The following is a 19,735-nucleotide window of genomic DNA, read 5'->3' on the forward strand; positions in this document are numbered from 1 at the left end:
TTGCTATAAGGTCTTCCCAGAGCCTTTTCCAGGCTGAACAAGCCCAACTTTCTCAGCCTGTCCTCATATGAGAGGTGCTCCAGCCTTCTGATCATCCTTGTTGCCTCCTCTGGACCCGTTCCAACAGATCCATATCCTTATGTTGAGGATTCCAGAACTGGACACAGGACTCCAGATGAGGTCTCACAAGAGAGGAATAGAGGGGCAGAATCACCTTGCTCAACCTGCTGGCCACGCTTCTTTTGATGCAGCCCAGGATACGATTTGCCTTCTGGCCTGCTAGTGCACGTTGCCGGCGCATATCAAGCTTCTCATCCATCAGCACCCCAAAGTCCTTCTCTGCAGGGCTGCTCTTAATCACATCATCCTCCATCATGTATTGTAATCAGGGATTACCCCAACCCAGGTGTAAGACCTTGGACTTAGCCTTGTTGAACCTCATGAGGTTCTCACAACCCCACTTCTCCAGCCTTTTCAGGTCCCTCTGGATGACATCCTGTCCTTTCAGTGTGGCAGCTACACCACTCAGCTTGGTTTAATCCGCAGACTTGCTGAGGGTGCACTCAATCTCGCTGTCAATATCATGGATGAACATATTGAATAGCACCAGTCCCAGTATGGACCCCTGACGGGCACCACTCGTCACTGATCTCCATGTGGACTTTGAGCCATTGACCACTACTCTCTAAATACAACCATCCAACCAGTTTCTTATCCAGTAAACCATCACCGATCAAACCCACACCTCTCCGATTTAGAGAGAAGGATATTGTGGGGGACCGTGTCAAAGGCTTTACAGAAGTCTAGATAGATCACATCTGTTGGTTTACCCATGTCCAGGGTAAATATCTTCTATTTCATTAAAAAGTAATCTAGTGTTTATAGCTTCTTCCAGATAGGAGTTCTTATAAGGTGCAATTAACTAATCCATCAGATATTTTTCTCAAGTAAACTGGGACTATTATCTTCATTATAAAAAGGATGCCCTGGACTCCAAATAACATTTTTAGGCCCTTGCTGTTCTGAAGTTTGTTAGTCTCTTAAGTGTGTACATGAGAACTGACTACAGTAATCCAGTAATACATCTTTCTTCTCAGCTTATGCTTCGTATTTCCCTGTTTATTTATCAAGAAAATTTCCCTTCTAAATTAACTGGTATGTCAGCAACAGTTTCAGCTAGTAGAGTTCTAGATTTCCAGCTGCCCAGATCTGAAAGTGCTTCATATAAACATTAACTAAACTGTTCTTCATAACATTCCTCCAGCTCAAGTAGATAATTAACTGTAGCTAGGAATATGGTGTGTTTCACACAGCCTCAGTTCTGTTTCCCGGATACCACAAGAGCTACCTTGTATGTCAAATGAAATTGCTACCTGCTTAGAAAGTTTAGACTTCTTGTCTGTTTGCATCCTTTACAATGCCAATGGTTTCTCTTACTACCAAAAGATGTGTATTAATTCCTGTGTTTGGGTCTGGACTGCAGTGCAGACCTCCTGAGCTGTCCTGTCCACAAATTCACTTGTAAGCATAAGGCAGTGGAAAACATAAATTCACCTTTCATCCTTACTGAGAGTGCCAAAACAAATATCAGTTGTTACTGAGCTCAGTGCTGCTAAGAAAATGTTACAGTTATTGTTATGTGAAAGAGACGAAGACCGCCAAATCTGTAATAAAATAAATGTGGTTCAGGGAATTATTTAAAACATGAAGGGCAAGATTTATTGTTAAACTCCTAAGGATATGACAGGCTTCAGAGGGGAAACCAGGCACTGATTTGGCACAAGAATGTGACCCCTTGACCAGTATATACTGGTGAGGCAAGTGGAAGGGTTAAAGGAGGAAAACAGGTTAAAAGGCAGAGCTATATGAATAGAGGAAAAAAGGGAAGATGATGAAAGGTTCTGATGGATTTTGTTACTGTTTCCTTGAATGAATTTTGGGAATTCCTGTGCAGAAAAAAAATTGATGATAGAATTTAAGTAGTGAGTTCACAGTTGCAAAAAGATATTTCAGCTGAGGTTTTGAAACCTCATTGTATTAGAGAAGTAGAGATTGAAGGTAAGAAGTTTGAACCGAAGAAGGATTATAGGTTGTCTTGGATTTGAAGAGATCCATGAGGATCAACAAGTCCAAGTCCCTCTCCCTGCTCCTCACAAGGTTACCTAAAACTAAACCGTATGACTAACAGCGTCATCAAGATGCTCCTTGAACCCTGAGAGGCTTGGTGCCGTGATGACTTCCCTGGGAGCCTTTTCCTCTCAGTGAGAACCTTTTCCTAATGTTCAGTCTGAACTCTCCCTGATGCGGCTTCCCTCCATTCCTCATGTCCTGTCACCAGAGAGAGGAGATCAGCATCTCACCCTCCGCCGCCCATCTTCAGGAAGCTGTAGACTGCAATAAGGGCACCCCACAGCCTTCTCTTCTCAAAACTGAACAAGCCAGTTGAACTCAAACTGCTTCTTCTAAGTACTGCCCTTGAGACTTTTCCCATCTTCGTGACCCTCCTCTGAATACACTTGAATACAGAATCATGGAATGCAGGATCATTGAGGTTGGAAGGGATCCCTGGAGAACATGTAGTCTAACCTGCCTGCTGAGAGTAGAGTTTCATCCATGCAGTTGGCCTGGGCCATGTCGAACTAAGTTTTGAATATCTCCAAAAGCAGAGGCTCCACTACCTCTCTGAGCAACCTGTTCGACTCTTTGATCTCTCCAGTGAAGACAGGTGTTAGTGAAGGTATAATATTAACCTCAGGTTACTTCAGTAGTGACTAGCCTTCAGCTGGACTTTGTGCCACGAAACCCTTTGAGCCTGGCATTTCAGCCAGTTTTCAGTCCACCTCACTGTCTACTTACCTGTTTTGTACTTCATTGGTGTGTCAATGAAGATTTTACATGAGAGAGTGTCAAAAGCCCTTCATTTTTTTTTTTCACAGAACTGAGTCATGGATGCTCTTTTGAAGACAAGAGATCTTTTGACACAATTGGGTCCGACTCATTTCTGGTTGATTATTTTTTGACAGGTTAGCATGGAACATGCTGGGGAGATATAATGGGCACAGATCCTCATATCCAAGCCAAGGCAGCGATGAGTCTGAGCCTGTTTCTTTCTCGGAAGTCTGGAGCACCTCCCACACAAGGGCAGTCTGAGAGAGTTGGACTTGTTCAGCCTAGAGAAGAGACAGCGCTGGGGAGACCTTGTAGCAGCCTTCCAGTACTTAAAGAGGCCCTGCAGGAAAGCTTGGGAGGGGCTCTTTATCAAGGAGTGTAGTTGACAGGACGAGGGGTAATGTTTTAAAGCTAAAAGAAGGGAGATTGAGATTAGATAGTAGGAAGAAAATTTTTGCTGCGAGGGTGGTGAGGCTCAGGAACAGGTTGTCCAGAGAAGTCATGGATGCCTCTTCCCTGGAGGTGTTCAAGGCCAACTTGGAGGGGATTTTGAGCAGCTTAATGTAATGGAGGGTGTCGCTGCCCATTACAGGGGGTTTGGAACGGGATGATCTTTAAGGTCTGTTCCAACCTAAGCCATTCTATTATTCTATTCTGTGGCTCTACGGTAGTATGGAAAGAAAACTCATACTGGATAGGCCCTAACTTAATTCAGAGTTGCAGTCCTTTCATTTTCCACATGGATGAGAAAAAAACAAAAGTGTTTTGGGTCGAATATGTGTCTCTGAAAAAAACTCACTTGTGTAGTTCATTCACACAAATCTATGTTCTGCTTTTTCTGAAGCTGCAGTTTTTCCAAGAATCATTGAAAAGGTGGCTGCTTGCCATTTAAACATCTCGCTCATCACCCTATGTGCAGTGCTGCCTCTTTTTCACACATAATGAAGTGTTTGACCCAAGTGCAAATACAACTGTTTTCATGCTTGTGTGGCTTATTCTAAACTGCAGTTTTGCAGATAAACAGTGTCACTGCATGCAGTCTCTGTGCTATTGCCACTTGCTACTAAGAGTGAAACAAAATGTTCTGAGTACAATTAGGTAATCAGAAGTTAGGACATTTGCCTTTTGTTGCCCATAAAGTAGCTAAGAGGTCTTTTCTGCCTTTGAGCAGGATTTCAAAATATTTTGGAAAGGCTACTGGAATGATTTTCTCTCTCGTATTGTAGTAGGATTCTGACTTTTTCACATGGAGATCATTTCCACTTGCTAATACCCTACAGAGTGTTTTGAAACAGGAATTTGTCAGTAGTCCTTGGTAGCTCGCTTCAGTCAACAGCTGTCTTAGACTTTACAACTTTGTTTCAGTCTAAGTAGTCCCTTTATTTTTAGAAAAGAGGGTTGTGGCTCACTGTTCAATTATTCTCTCTGAAATTAAAAGTTATTCTGAAAGTAAGCAATTAAAATAATGTAAGACTTCTTGCAAAATTATATGTAAATGGGACAGACAGTCAGTTAGATCCTCAGCCTGATAAAATGTCAGCAGGCCCTTTCTGAGAAGTGAGATATTGGAAGTTGGCTTTGCAAATTATGGGGTGAATTAGGTGAAGACTTTCTATGTATGGATCTATCTAATTCTCTACTTTCATGTTGTGAACCAAGAGAGTGCCCTGCTTACCGGTCTCGCTGTAGGTAACCACACATAGGATGATTTGTTTTAACATTCATTGCTATTGCATGTTATTCTTGATTTTGCATGGAAAATTCCTTCTATTAATTTCAAATGTCTGTTTAATTTTTCTCTCTGTTCAGTTCAAGGATTTTATTTTTTTGTTACTTGGGGTTTGGTTTGGTTTGGGTTTTTTACTATGAATGCAGAGGTGATATTTAGTCCATTGCACTGAAGAAGGATTCCTGAGAAATGTGATTTTCACTCACAATCTATCCCATTTTGCTTTCAACTGTTTGTTGTTTAGGGATATATCCATACATTAAAATACTAAATTTAAAGGAAGACAATTCTGTGGGGACAAATGAAGATTCCTGCTGCTTCGTCTTAAGCCAGTGCTAGCGCTCAGTCAAGGAATGTTTGCTTAAAATATTACTTTCTTCTTGTTAAGGCTAGGGCAGTGTGGCCCTAGGTATTTTGTGTGAATTTGTACAGCATTTCCTTATATGCTCTTTGTGGGCTTTTGCAGACTACTTTCTTTTTCTGATTGTTTAAGGAGCTTGTTACTGTGAAATCTGGTCTTCTTTTCAGAGTCCCATCCACTAGAAATAAAATAATTTTGAATTATTTAATTAATATGAGCACCACAGCTGACTTTTTAAAAGACTTTGAAAAGCTGACTTGCATCCTTGGGGAGAAGTAACTTTCTCTGTTCAATTAGTATTGTTTATATTTAAGTATAGAAATAGCACTAATTCAAAACCATTTTAGATGAAGCTGCTGTGCCAAATATCATGGGAGTGATAATGTGCTTAGGAATTCTGAACATAACAAATGACGTACTTTATTTTTTTTAACAGCATGCCGTCCTCCTGAGATTTACACACTGTTCTTTCAGAGAAAAAGAAAATGTTACATTCTTTATAAGTTACTGTACTGTATTTTTTTGTCTAGTGTAGTACTAATGAGGTCCTACTCTGGTAGTATCAGTTTACCCTGGTAATTCAGAGTTTACTTCCAGTCCGGCTGATTTCCACCATGGATGTGCACTGAAAATGAGTCTTGATCAGTCACCCTGACTTCTCTTTGCCATTTAAATCTGTTCATGTGTTCTAATGTCAAGATTAGCATGGAATCCTGCAGCTTGGCAAGCCCTGAGTGACACAAGAAGTTTCAGGCAGCCGCTGTTTGAGTGAGAAGCCCAGGTGCCCCACTCAGAGCCATTGTGCAGGCTGCCCAGCTGGTGGCCTTTCCCAAGGAGGGACAACAGTGCCAGGACACCCATTTGGATTTTATGTCACTTTCCCGCTGCTGAGCTTTGCTGTTCCAGAACTCTTCTCATGTCTCTGTTTCCTCTGATTTTCTGTAGGTGCTGGGATGGCTGGAGAAGGTCGCGTTTTGCAGTTGAGCTGAGGGAGGCGTGAAGCATCATCCATCCCCTGCTGATATTTGAGGTAGCGTGATAACTTTTATCTTACCTGCAAGTGACTTTGTTATGAATGTTGGCTAAGCAGAACAATCAATAGTATCCTGTAGCGCTCTGCAGATAATCCTCACAGATACCATGATCTGTTCCTACAGAAGGTGATAACGATAATATGCAGTATACAGAATTCTGACTGGGATCCAATCATCATATTTTATTACCCCAAACAACAGATATAGTTGAATTAAGGCTGTCAAATTCAATCTCAGTATAAATTGGTGGCTTCAAGCCTGTTTCTACCAATCTTTTGTAGCCAGCATTTGAGACAACGGGCTTGATAACTTGTAGGAGTGCTTAAAAGCCATTTTTCCTCATGAGAGGAAAATTATTACACTGTATTTTAGTGAACCACTTTTCATGTGTAATGTTACTTAGAGTATTAATTGACTGACTTTTTAAATGCACAATGTTCAAACAAATGGAGAAAAAAAAATCTGTATTTTTCTAGGGAGAGGGAGAGCTTGAAAATGCATATCAGAGCATTGTAGATAAGACATCTAGCCTGAATGTGTGTATTTGGTCTAATTCATATCTGGAGTGTATTACTGAAGGCTTAATCAGATTACAGTGGGGTAGATTTGAATCAAACATTACAGAAATACACTAAGGTATAAGGCGATTGCTCTTGTGGAACTGGAAAGCTGTTATCTAGCGTTAAATGACTGCATGAGACTTTACAGCTGCTATCTGTGTAGTGTAACTGTTTTATGAGGCTTAACTGGCTATTCACGCCTAAGTGTACACAAATGTAATGTTATTAACTAGAAGAGAAATTCTACAGACTTTTTGCTTTGCTTGCAACACAATAGGTGGAACTTGCCACCCTAGGTCCGTATTTTTAATGTTTGTAAATCCAGATGGTGGAACTCTAGATGCATGCATCATACCATGAATCTCTGCTTGGGAAACTTGTCTAAGGGTATATCAATTCCACTAAGAAAATAAGGTCAGGAGAATGAAAAGTTATTTGTAGAAGTGTTTGTAAAGTAGCTGTAACTTAGAGACATTAGGGAGTTCCTCAGCCGCAGCACCTTTGTTGTGGTTTCTGTACCTTGTCATACAGAGTTAAGCACACATGAAAAATAATTTATGAATGGCTCCTCAGATTTTATAGCTGAAATGTGGCAAAAAAATGCTGCTTCTGGGCTCTGTTTCCCTGGCTTTCTGTGCCCGGTGCGACCCTTGATCCCTGGCTAAGCTGCCCATTCCAGATTCCTCTGTGAGCAGTGATGTGAGAAGCATTCCCAGCACTGGCAGCCTGCAGCTTTGGACGCGGAGCCTGGCCTCACCTCTGAGCTCCACCGTGGGCTCCAACAGGAGTTCTGCCACCGTCTAACCTTGTTGTGTTTCAGTTTCCTATTTGTAAATGAAAGCTAATAAGTCCTAATTGCTACGAGGGACCACAGCATCCCGATCCCGAGGACACGCTGTTACTCACACAGCACCTGTCATATTTGTTGTGATATCGACACTGTGTTACTAGGAAGGAGTTCAAACCCTTTGCACTTAAGTGTGACCTTGGGCTTAGGAGTTGATTGTGGGTTCCTGGTGGTAAAAATAATTTCTGTGGTGCTTTCTTACTTGGTATTTTCCACTAACAAGAGATAATGAACATTTTGGCACAGGGAAAAGCAACTAACTTACAGCAAGGATAACATGATCACAGGGGAGGGGAGATATCTTGAAAATGACATGTCTGTAATTTCTATTACCTATGCCAAGTTAGTTTCAGATTAAGAACTAGAAATGTGATAATTGTCCCCATGCAGATCAATTAATGGCTAAATTTACCTTTCAAAACACATTTGGCATTGTCAGCCCTAGACTCAGTCTGGAAGCTTTACTGCTCAGCTCTTCTGCGAAATTCAGACATTTAATGCATTATGCACAGTGAGGAATATTCGTCTGCACATTTTCTAGACTGCAGTTAATAGTGTTCTACTCTAAATGAGGGTTTTGTTTATCCTAAATGAATGTAACGCATTCTTTCCTTAAAAATCCAACAGATGCCTTGTTATTTCAAATTCAGGGTACTGAAAGTGACCCATAGATGTAGCAAGAGTAATTTGTGCCTCATTGACATTTACAGTCCCAGTGGAAGATAACACATGAGGCACATCTTTAAATAGATTTTGACGTTGCTAGTAGTTCTGCTGAATATGCTGGAAAAAAAATTTAATATCTGGCCAAAAGTAGCAGAGATGTTTGTAAAATAACTACTGTAATATATTCCATTAACCATAATTTCTTTAGCTATTAACATTTGTCCAGCTACAAGGTCAGCACACCTCTCTGTCGTTTAAATAAAGCTCTGCTAAATTGTTAAATGCTGTGGAATACAATGTACAGAGTACAGAAACCATTTGTTGTGCTGAGAGATCCTGAGAAAAGCTAGGAGTATGGGAATAAAATTGACTGAGATCTGTTCTTCCACAGTTTGGGAAGACTTATAGCCATACAAAAGCTTCTTCTTTTCAAAAGTCCTTTTAGTTCAGAGAAGACCTTGCCTTCACTGAAAATGTCGGGGTGTGGATGTTGTCTTGACAATAAATGTATACATCGGTTTAATACCAACATGCGGTAATACCTTTGTCATCAGGCACCTTGCTTGATAATGTTAGGCTACCACAAACTTGGTATCCACCATTTGTGAGTTGTGCCCACTAGTTTGTGACTGGGACCAGACCCAAATCTTTCAAACAATAGTGTTATGAATAGATCAGAGACATATATACTAAAGAAAACGAAAAAAGAATGCTCAATCCACTGTTTTTTTTAGCCTTCTGGCTGTTCTTCAAACTTTTGCAGGTCAGTTCATCATAGAATTTCAAGGGTTTGCTTCTTAGCAGTTAATAATACAGTCATCAGTAGAACAATTTAATTTGCTGTTAAATAAGATTCTACTGCTGTTGAGTCATATGTTACAGCAGATTTGAAATAAAAATTAAGATTCAGTTTAAACAAGTCTGGCAAAGTCAGGGATTATGTCTGGCAAAGGGCTACAGGCAGTCACATTTAATTAACTACTGTGCATAAAGTAGAAAGGAAACTAGAAATGTAAATATCAAAATATACTGCACAAAGTATTTACTTAGTGGTCTTTTTTCTTTTAAAGATAATACTCTGTACTCACTGGTAGCCACTTTTATGCTGGCTCTTGCTTCTGAGTGAAGTGTCTCGTAAATATGCTGTTTGAGAATTATTTGTGAAAAATATATTCTACAGACTAAATATACTACACTAAACCAGTGAGAAGAATCAGAGTAGAGAAATCTGTGGAAAGCTATCCTCCCACTCATGGCTCAGCAAGCTTTAAAAATACACTCCAGCAAATCAAGTCTGTAGCTACTATTGTAGGGTTTATTGTGCATGACTAGTAAAAATATGTCCACGTGGTCCAATCTTCGCTTGAATATGTGGGAAGTATGTGGGAAGTAAATCTGGATTTAGGAAAAGGTAATATCAGTAGCTCCACTTAGCTGCAGTGATCCTGCTGTTAGTTCAGCAACATCAGACTGTTTTACCCCATCCACCCTTGGTGCTTCCTCTCAGGCAAAGCAGCTCATCCCTTTCACCCCACTTTGCAAGCAACCCTGATCTGTGCATCTCTTTTCCTCATGAAAGCAGTTTTCCTACTTTCATCACCAGCAGAGGTCAAGAACTAGGAAAAAGGAAGGGAGGGGAGCAAGGGACTGGAAAAATACAGCTCCCCATATCTCCCTGCATTGTTGGCAGCGAGAGGAAGCCAAGCTCTCCTTTGGACTGTGGCTGGCAGAAAACGTTGTGAGGGGGTTCTAGCAGCCTTCACAGCTCTCTAAGCCAGTTCTCGTCTCCTCCAGGCAGAAGTGACACAGGCTGGATGGCATAATTTCATGGGCTAGATCTGGTCTATGAAATACATGCCGTTAATGAAAACCTACGTTAAGAATCCAATTTTTATTAAAGAAGAGACATGCTAGCCCTCTTTTTCAGATATTTCTCTGTAAAGCTGTACCACCATCTCTATTAATTGGTGCTGCTGCAGCTCCCAGTAACAGCTGCTTGTTACTATATCTGATGGCTTTTGGCCATACCAATAAATAAAATTTACTACTACTCCCATCAGGACAAATCCTGCTTGGAAAAAGATAGCTTTTGAGTGTGGCAATGGGGGCTCTCCTACCATTCCTCCTTTTTGTTTTTCAAACATGGGCCACTATGTGTTTTAATTTTATGAGGTATTCCTAAAGCTGCAAAGGCTGAGAGCCAATGTTTAATAACATCACGACTTTTTTCTCCTGAGTGTGAGGTGGCCCACATGGCACCTGAAAAGGTGCCCACAGAAACATGAACGTATTTTTGTTGACCAAAAGCAGACATAAGTGTAACTTCTTGTTTGCCAAAGCTGTAATGCTTGAAGCCTTCTGGGGTTAACACCACTTTAAGGTATGGAAGCAAATTGTTGACAGTTGGAACAAAAGCTTATGATTTCTTTATCATCTGTCCAGGACAGGCCAAATTGTTTGCTGCATGTTCTGGTATTTTGGTGAAAGAAATTATGAGATAAATGAGCTTGTTGCATAACGTTAGGGGTTGGAACAATATGTACAACTAAGGTAAGCTGATCCGCACGGGTATTACCTTTCGTCAAAAATCCTGGAAGATTAGTGTGACTTCTAATGTGAAGCATATAAAAAGGATGTTTTCTGTAAGTGAGTAAAACCCATAATCGTTTAAAAAGCAAAAAACAAAGGTATTCATGAGTTATATGTTTCAGTCTTGATTTCTTTAATCTTTGTACTATATTAGCCACATATTGTGACTCTGTTACTAAATTAACAGGGCTGTCGTTCCATACTGTAAAAACTTGAACTACAGCAAATAATTCGACGGTTTGTGGTGATCCTACGGAATAAAAATCCAATCCTGCCATTACATTCTATCGTGCCATGTAAGCGCAGCCTTTCCAGTTTTTCCTGAGCCATCTATTAACACCGTAGGCCCTGAAACTGGAACAGGATGACACAAAGGAAAAGAAATAAGGATTAAGTCATTACAAAGTTGTAAAAGCTTATGTGAGGGAAAGGGAACTTTAAATTCTCCTGAAAATCCTTCAAGGGCAACCTGTAATGAAAAATTGTTAGCTGAACACCAGTCTAAATATTCTATTGTAAAAGGGACAAAAATGTTAATGGCCCATTTCCAGTTACTTGTACTATTCTTTTTCCGCTTTTAGTGATGACACCTGTAATCATCTGAATTTAAGTAAATATGATTTTCTTAAGGTGATATGGTAAAAAAAATCCACTGTAGTATCACAAGAGGATCTGAAAGCACCGGTACCCATTGTGTTATTGGACCAAATACCTGACAAAAGAGTGACAAAACCAAACAAATATATTGGGTGAACATCAAGTCGCCCCGGGCTTTTCTCTGTATAATGGCGTTTTCAGCTTTGGCCAGATTTTGTTGGGCTTCACTCGTAAAAGTGCGAGATGCTGTTAAAGCCGTGTCTCCCTTAAGAAGATCAAATAATGGACTTTATTAGTAATACCCAAATAAGGTTTAACTCAATTGATTGTTCCTAGGAGCTTTTGTAAATCGTTTGAAGTTTTAACTGCTGTTTGCAGTTTGACTTGCTGAGGTTGAATTGTGGCATCTAAAATTTTCCACTCAACATATTGCCAGGTTTGAATTTTTTCAGATGCGACTTGAAGGCAAATTTTCTCTAATACAATCTTTGAAATGGTATTAATTGAGCAATACAGCTGCTTTGGGTGATATACACAGATGGGAAAGATTATAAACCATAGCTTGTGTTTGTCCAGTAAAATCAGAATTAATAACACGGGGTTACACAAAAAAGACCTTGCAAAGTAACACTCGAATGACCCACTAACCAAGCACTTAAACCATTACCGATAGGACTAAAAGTTTGAAGCAGTATCTTTTGAATGCATTAATCCCTTATTGTGATTGAGGAGGCTGTGGAGAAGATCTGAGCGGGAGCATTTACTGTTGTCACGTGTCTCCGCCGCGCGCTGGGTTACTAGTTTCCTTGGTTCTGATGTTAACAGTTTACCCCTAGTATCGTATTTGAAACTGCACTGATTTGTAAAGCGACAGTCTTTTCGATATTTAAGGTAACGGTCCAGGTGAAAATAGAAAATACAGAAAGAAAACAGAAAAAAAAATGGAAAAACCCAGCCATTTAACACTTAAAATCTGAAAATTGCTCTTTCCTCTACTATGGAACAAAAAGGCATAGGGAAATAACTACTTCAAGTTCTAAATTTTGAAGACTTTCCTACTCTACAAGGGTGGCTCCCTTCCAGCTGAGTTGCTCAGGACACATCTGGCTAGTGCACAGTATGTGCTTTTTCTGTGAGTTTTATTTGTCTACCATAGTTTGTGTCTGATACTAGTAGAAAGCCTGCTCTTAGGAAGATAAAATCTTGATTCCAGACTAGCCAAAACCAGACCCTTCTTAGCCAAGGCAGTAATTTATAGACCACGAAGTAATCCTGCAATTAATTGTTCTCTGCTGCTCACAGAACAGCTGGCATCTGGATTCACTTTCAAAGCTATGAAAGGACTACAGACTTTGAGAGGTTTGGGGTTTTTTTATATGTGGTTGAAGCACCCTGTATCAACTTGTGTTCAGAGCTAGTGGAAAGTATGGTTGGCAAGCTATTGAAAATCACAGACTGTAGCTTTTAGAATCTCTAAAAGCAGCAACAGAAAAATATCTTCCTTGAATGAACTACACCAAGTCATTATTCTTCTTAATATATGAGTCCAGTCACTTGTTATCAAGTCTGATTGCTGAAGAGAAACTTGTATGCAATAAGTGAACTTAAAATCAGGACTAATTTATGCATCAGGGCAATTCAAAACCTAAAGCTCCATCTGCTGTGATATTCCACAGTTTTAGCAATGTAGGGAAAATTATAATCTGTTCCAGAAGTCATTATCTAATGCTGTCATACACTTTGTAGTAGAACCCAAGAGCAGTCAGACTCATCATGCTTATTGTGAACATGGCTGTTTATGCAGCATTCGAGTGTGATTGCTAAGTGTCATACACATTTTAGGAGCAGATGATATCACTGTTAATGACTTCTAAAAAAATATTTTTTTTTCTAAAAATTGAAGATTTTCTAAAAATCTTTTATCTCCTGTAAAGTAAAGTTCCCTATGATATTAAACTTAATCAGTGTAAGAACCGCAAGAAGGACTAGTCATACTCTTTCCCTTCTGTACTGACAGTTTCCACACTTGGTCACGCAGGTGAGATTAAAAAGACTGCAGTTTAGTCCAGAAGTCCCAGTGTTTAGTGGGATGATTACTGATGTGCTGATTAAAGGGAGAGAGCTAGTTGCTAAGGGTTTTGCTGACAGGCTCCAGTGCAAGCAGCCTTGCTCCCTATTTCAGTATAAAAATACGTACTTAGGCAAGACTGCTGGTCAGGCTTCAGAGGAGCTGAATGTCATGCTATACCAGGAGAATCCCCAGCAGGGTTTTAAAAAACTCTCTGTGGCTGCATTGCCATGTTCTTCCATTTAGTTTGTTCATTTTTATTCTACTGTGTGTCTAATATAAGTCCTGAGATCTGGCTTGGCATGGTATTTATTTTTGTGAATAGTGCTCACAAAATAGGTTTGAGTCTGTGTAATGTGTTGTGGTAGTGGTGGATGAAGTCTCAGGCTCCCAGCTCCTCCTCAGGACAGATATCTTGTGAATTTTGTCTGTAAAAATCTACTTCCTCATGGTCCTGTGTAAAATAACAATAACAGTGGAAAGATGTGAGTGCATTAGTCTGTTTTAATAAAAAAGAAAGGTTGGATCTCCTCCAAAGTTTCACTTTCTTAATCAGATAGTTAGTAATGTGGTGGAGTTTCCTGCAGAGGAGGGAGTCCTGGCATCAGTGGAGATGGGCACACGCTGCCTTGGCCTCCTCTCCTGAATGTTTCCATTCCCCCATTTGTAGAACAGATCATGCCAGTGTCCCCCATTGCAGACTGTTTCAGGATCTGCTTATTTTGCAGACAATTCTTAATTTCTTCATTGGTAGGATTTTTTTAGGGGAAATGCTGAGCACTGGGACTTGTACCTTTCATTTCCAAAGTGTATTCCCAATTGCAGCCTGGCTTCTCACTTTATGTTGGTTATTCTGGAAGACAGCCTTCCTTGTAGTGATACGCTAGCTACAGGTGCCCACTTGGAAGGTTAACTGGGTAATTTTCATCCTCACTAAATTAGTATTGGTTCAATAGCTTACTAATTCTAAATATTACCAGGCATGACTGTTCGGTTCATTCCCCTCACATATCAGGCTGGCTTTACCACCCAATCGTCTCCACTTCTGCAATAATGACTCTCTCGAATCTCCAGCCCCATCTACTTAGGTCAGCAAGAGCTTCATCATTTTGAACAGGGTTTGGTTATAGCCACACCATTTTGAATAAAGCACCTCCAAGTTCTTCTAGTCACCTTGAACACAAACCTGCCTCTCAGACCTCAAAGCAATTTCAGGAAATCAGGGGGAGCAGAGTTTTCGTGTTACATAAGAGCTCAAAGAGGTCAGATGCACATTTATTTATAGTGTGTACTGAAACCGAACTGACTATATTTGCCCAAATACGAGGTAATATGCTTTCTAATTTGAGTAATATGTAGACAACTAGAACCCAGAAGAAGGCTTGCAAAGTAAATGCCCACTGGAACAGTGGACCTGCCCTACTGTGCAGTGGCAATCCAGCAGCACATATAAGAATTTTATGTGTTATTAAGCATGTGAATAATCCTGTTTGTTTTCTCTTGCATTTCAGCCTAAACTCCCAGTGAGGGCTGATAGGTTGCTTTCAACCACTATTCCTGTGCTTAGTCATTTCTTCATCATTTCTATGAGGTGCTAAGTGCTCTGGCTATGCTAAGGGAATTAACTTAGTCCTATTCTCATGTTAAATATATAACCTTGCCTGCTTAAAATCAGATGTCTTTAACTGTTTTGCTGGATTAGAGCCACACTGCTGAGCCCTGACAAGATTTAAACTTTAAAGCTAGCAAGACACTGAAGATTTTTCATTTGTTTTTTGGTTGTTTTTTTTTTTTTTACACTGGCACAGAAATGTTTTACAGTGCTGGAAATATCGTTTAATCTCCTTATGTAAAGTGTGAATAATCTCAGTGAACTGTATTTCTTTGAGTAAAACCACATTTTTTATTACTGGTTACTAGGGGATTGATACTATATACAAACACAGACATTTCTTTTTCCTTTCTTGCCATGATATTTGACATTAAATTGATGCAGCATTCTTCTCAAATACACTGGAACATGCTTCTTGCTCATATAGAGAAATTCTCTCCTTTTTTTGTAGTTGATTGTACAAATAAAGCAAAGAACTGAATTTTGTCTTTTGGATGTCTGTTATCTAAGTATTATAGGGGTTGTTTAAAAAAAAAAAAAAAGAAGAAGAAGCACTGTAGTTGAGAAAAGTGTTTATAGCCTGAAAAAATTACCACCTCCTTGAAGAGGTCTGGATCCTCTTCCTTAACTTAAAGCTGAGGATCCAGCAATCCACACCTGCAAGATAGCAGCTACATGTTGCCATTTCTTTCAGCTGAGATGTCTGTTCTGCTGCTTTGTTGTGTTTTGGGTGCTGAAAGGTAAACAAAGCAATTAAGTCTTTTCCAAGCTCAAAGTTTTCTGTCTATACAGTACACAGAAACTTAAGACTATAACTTCAGTTCTGTTTTATCGTCTCCTGATGGAGATGACCTACTAGCCTTATAGCGGAGAACCTCACTCTGTGTACCTAGTCTATTAGGTTACTGCTGCCAAAACATAACAGATTTTATTGTAAATAAAGAATTGATTACAACATATGCCGTAGCTGTGCTTTGAGTCTTTATCGCAGTTTTCAGAGTATGATTTTATGGCTGAATTAACCTAGAACAACTTCCAACACAAGCCTAGAGCAGTGTCCAAATTTGGATTCGCTGAGGGGCTCCTCAACCACGTCTAAGAACTGATAACAGTCTGGCCTATTGCCAGTTTAAATGCAGTTTAAATCAGAGTAATTGATGGATCTATCCATGGGGAAAAGAAATCCGCTCTGGTAAAAGTATTGAAGGTGTGTGTTACAATGGAAATACAAATAAATTTGGTGTTAAAATGAAGCCTTATATAGTCTCCATTCCAAAATTAAATGTTCGTTTAGTAAAAACGATCAATTTTTCTGAATCCAAATTGAGTGATTATTTTTATATATTCCATTTTCAATTTTAATGATTAAAACTATTAAATTATTTAGCTTACATAGAGCTCTAATTGATAATATAGAACTGTCTCTGTCCCATATTTTTAGTTTGTCGTAATGGTGTACCTTCTAGTAATCCTCAAATTTGCATCAAACTATGCATGAAAAATGCAGCTTTATGCCAGAGTCCTTCATTCTTTTCCTGTGGTGCTGTCTTTTATTGTTAGGGTTTTTTTCACTTTTTCCTGAAATGTGCCCTTTGTGAGGTTTTTGTTTTTTTTTTTTTTAATTTGCAGTATATAGTTTCTGCTTCTGCGGTATTATTCCTTGTTCTTTTCATATCCCAGATAACCACACACATTAGGTGAATGTTGTGTTATTCATATCAACTGCGACAATTCGTAATTTCTGTTTTTTAACAAGGCTCAGTATATAGCACTGACAAAGGTTCTATAAAAACAGGCGTTCATCCAAGTGTTGCTGATGACTCAATCAAGCAGTAATATCAGCAAGCAAGGGAAGAAGTCTTTAGGTCCGTGTCAGTTTCAGAGTGTGTTGATTGGAAGGGCTGTAACTCATTTTGTCTGCAGAATGACTCTGTCCTGTTGGCATTCAGGGCAATGAGGCTAAGCAGGCAAAGTGATTTCAGCTATGCATGATCAACCAAACCGCTGTGAATGTTTTTACGCAAGCACAAAAAGGACATTTCCTTTTGATGTCACAAGTCGTGCCGTGAGATAGCTTATAAAGAATGTCAGCACTGTGAAAAATAAAGGCTTTTCACCCAGAAAAATTCTGCAAGGGTATGTACTTATGTGTTTGGTAGTTGCATAAACAAGGTTCGGGACATATCTAGAGAGCTGGAGTTAAATTCCCTTCCCAGAACTTGTTCTTGCTTAGTGGTGGATGTATTGGTGTGTGTTCATCTGCACTGCATGCTGTGGTGTCCTTGCCTGTGATCTGATGGAATGATGAAACATAGCAAAGTATAGAAAAGTTCCTCAGATTAATCCTTTGCTCAATGATTTTCTGGTTTGGTTTGCAGCAGAGGCCACCTTGGGTTCAGGACTGGCCACACGTGTGCGGCTTTGGCAAGCAGTGCTGTCCTGGAGGACGTTATAGGGTAATAGGCTCATTTTTGGAGTACTGTTAGTTAACGGAGATGGCAAAAGCAGAAGTCCCTTCACAGGCACAGTTTAGTGAAGTGTGATGTCTTTGTCTTTCCTTCAGTCCTCTGAGGTTCAGGAGGCATCTAAACATAAAAATCTCACTCCAAACTCCAAACAGTTTTCTTTATAGGTAAAACACCTTATGGTTTACTCTGGATGTTAACATTGTTACGTGACCAGAATAGGTGCAAACCACTGGATATGCTGTGACTAAGCTATTTCTTTTCTCAGGAGAGTTTCTTAGCCTGGCTTCACCTGTTTATGCTAAGTTCGCGTCCCACAGGAGAATGTTGCGCTTATATTCGCTTGGATTGCCCTTACTCCATAATCTCTATAGAAAAGGGCCAAGAAATTTTTTTTATCCTTTTTTTAACTCCTGGCTCCCTTTCTGTACTGAAGCAATTAGCCTGAACTGATCTCTAGCCAAATGTTGCTGTGGTCAAGTATCAGCTGACTTGAGGACAGTCAGCTGCTGTAATGTGTTTTTTTTTCCTGGTTTTAGTTCTCTTCATTCAAAAAAACTGCTGGAGTAGGTTAAGATATAGGCTATTATTCCTTATAATAGTGACACTGAATTTTTTTTTCCCCTTAAATATGAGGGGCATTGTTAGTGGCATATGTCTTTCTCTTGTATACAGGGGTTGGTATTGGGAGATAGATATTACTAGATTGTAAAGGTCAGTTTTTGTCCTAAAGCCAACAGAGAAGTTGTCTCTTGCTAGGTTAATACTACAGCCTCTGAACAATACCGTTCTTCTTGTCAGCAAGCTTGCAAGAGTGTCTTAGAGGAGCAGCAGCGAGTGGGTACGAGACAGATTTGTGAGAAAGTTCTGCAAGGTAGCAGTTTTCTGGCGTGGGGCAGGTGGCGCTTCACAAGACTCTTCTCTCAGAAATTTTATTCTGTACCACCAAAAATGGTATCATGATGGGGCAGCTCCTGCTTGCACCAGATTTTCTCCCATGAGACAGGACCTGTAATGATGTAGCTTTCCCTTGGCTGCTGACACCTCGAGTAGTGGTGGTTGTACTTAGAGCTCAGCAGAGCTTTCTGTGTATGTGAGGGATGCAGAGAGGTCATATAGTCCCTGGTGCTTCACACCCTTTGCATACACCCTTTTGCCTGGGAGAGACCTTGAATATGATCCTGCTCTACTCTGGGCTCTGGGTTTGAGCTCTGAGGATAGTAAAACAGCTTGAACTTTCCAGAGCTGTTCTATAAAAGGGTGGAGCATGGCCCAGCCATATTTTCTATATTTTCCAAATGAGAGCAGTTGCCATTTTTGAGCTCAATCCTGTCTGTATTGGACATGTTTAGAGCACACCTGTTGGATTTTTCTCCTGTGTGCAATTTGTCTGGATGGATAGCTCAGTGGAGGTTTCCAAGTGGATTTAGGCAGAGCAGGGACTTTCTTGCTTTGGCTTGCCAAGACAGAAGTATCATTTATTAGCAAAACCTAAGGGATTAAAGAACGATTTTGATGACCATTAGGGTTTGGGAATGCAAATTAATCCTGTGCCTTGTTTCAGACAGCAAGAAGTTTTAGTCAAGGCCTGTGGCTCAGCAGGAATTGTCCCAATAATTTAGAGTTGCTCTTAAACAATGAGTAGCTGCCGCTGATGGGGTAGGTATGTCCCTCCTCTGCCCTGGCTGCTCTCTCCTATGCCTGTACTGCCCCAGCTTTGCTCCTGGGGTACGTGTTTGTGGAGTCCTGATAAACCTGGTCAGTAAAAAGATTTGTTAAAATAAATGTTTGTGAATTAATTTTAGCTGGAACAAATTCCTGATGGAGTTCTCTGCATGCAGGTATGTAAACAAGTCTGACAGTGGAAGAGCAGTACAGAAGTGGGATTGTTTTCATCTGCAGCAGCAAGACGTCTGTGAAGTTCAGTGTGATTGTTGACCTCTGGGATGTATTTCCAGGCTCCTGGGTTGGTGCTTTAGCTGTCAAACCACTCTTCCTGCGAGAAAGCTGAAATGGCTGCTGATCACAGCACAGGGGTGGAGGGGATGGTTATGCTGTGACAGCTGCAAGCTGGGAGTGACCCTGGTCTCAACAAGGAGTTGTTTGGTGTGGCTATGGAAAGTCAAACGGAGTTCACAGTTGTATTTTGAATTACAGACTCTGTTAATGACATTTGTTCTCACAGGAGAACTCCGGTGAGTGTTTGGACTTTTCTTGTGGCTGTTGTTAGGCAGAAGGAAATAGGACAGCTTGGAGGAGAGTGGTAGGAAGATCAGCAGAGGCTGATGGACACAGGAGAACAGGCAAGTGTCAATATG

General features: G+C 40.2%; 1 protein-coding gene across 5 annotated transcripts in view; it reads left to right on the forward strand.

Moving 5' to 3' along the window:
• Positions 1-19,735, forward strand: part of GHR (growth hormone receptor) — a 128,359-nt gene that overhangs the window by 39,640 nt on the left and 68,984 nt on the right. For all 5 annotated transcript variants that reach the window (XM_054053729.1, XM_054053724.1, XM_054053727.1 and 2 more), the window contains one exon: positions 5,925-6,009. The gene's annotated coding sequence lies outside the window, so the exon portion shown is untranslated. The remainder of the gene's footprint in view (positions 1-5,924; positions 6,010-19,735) is intronic.

This window comes from Cuculus canorus, chromosome Z, assembly GCF_017976375.1.
Source record: "Cuculus canorus isolate bCucCan1 chromosome Z, bCucCan1.pri, whole genome shotgun sequence".
In the NCBI taxonomy this organism is placed as follows: Eukaryota; Metazoa; Chordata; class Aves; order Cuculiformes; family Cuculidae; genus Cuculus; species Cuculus canorus.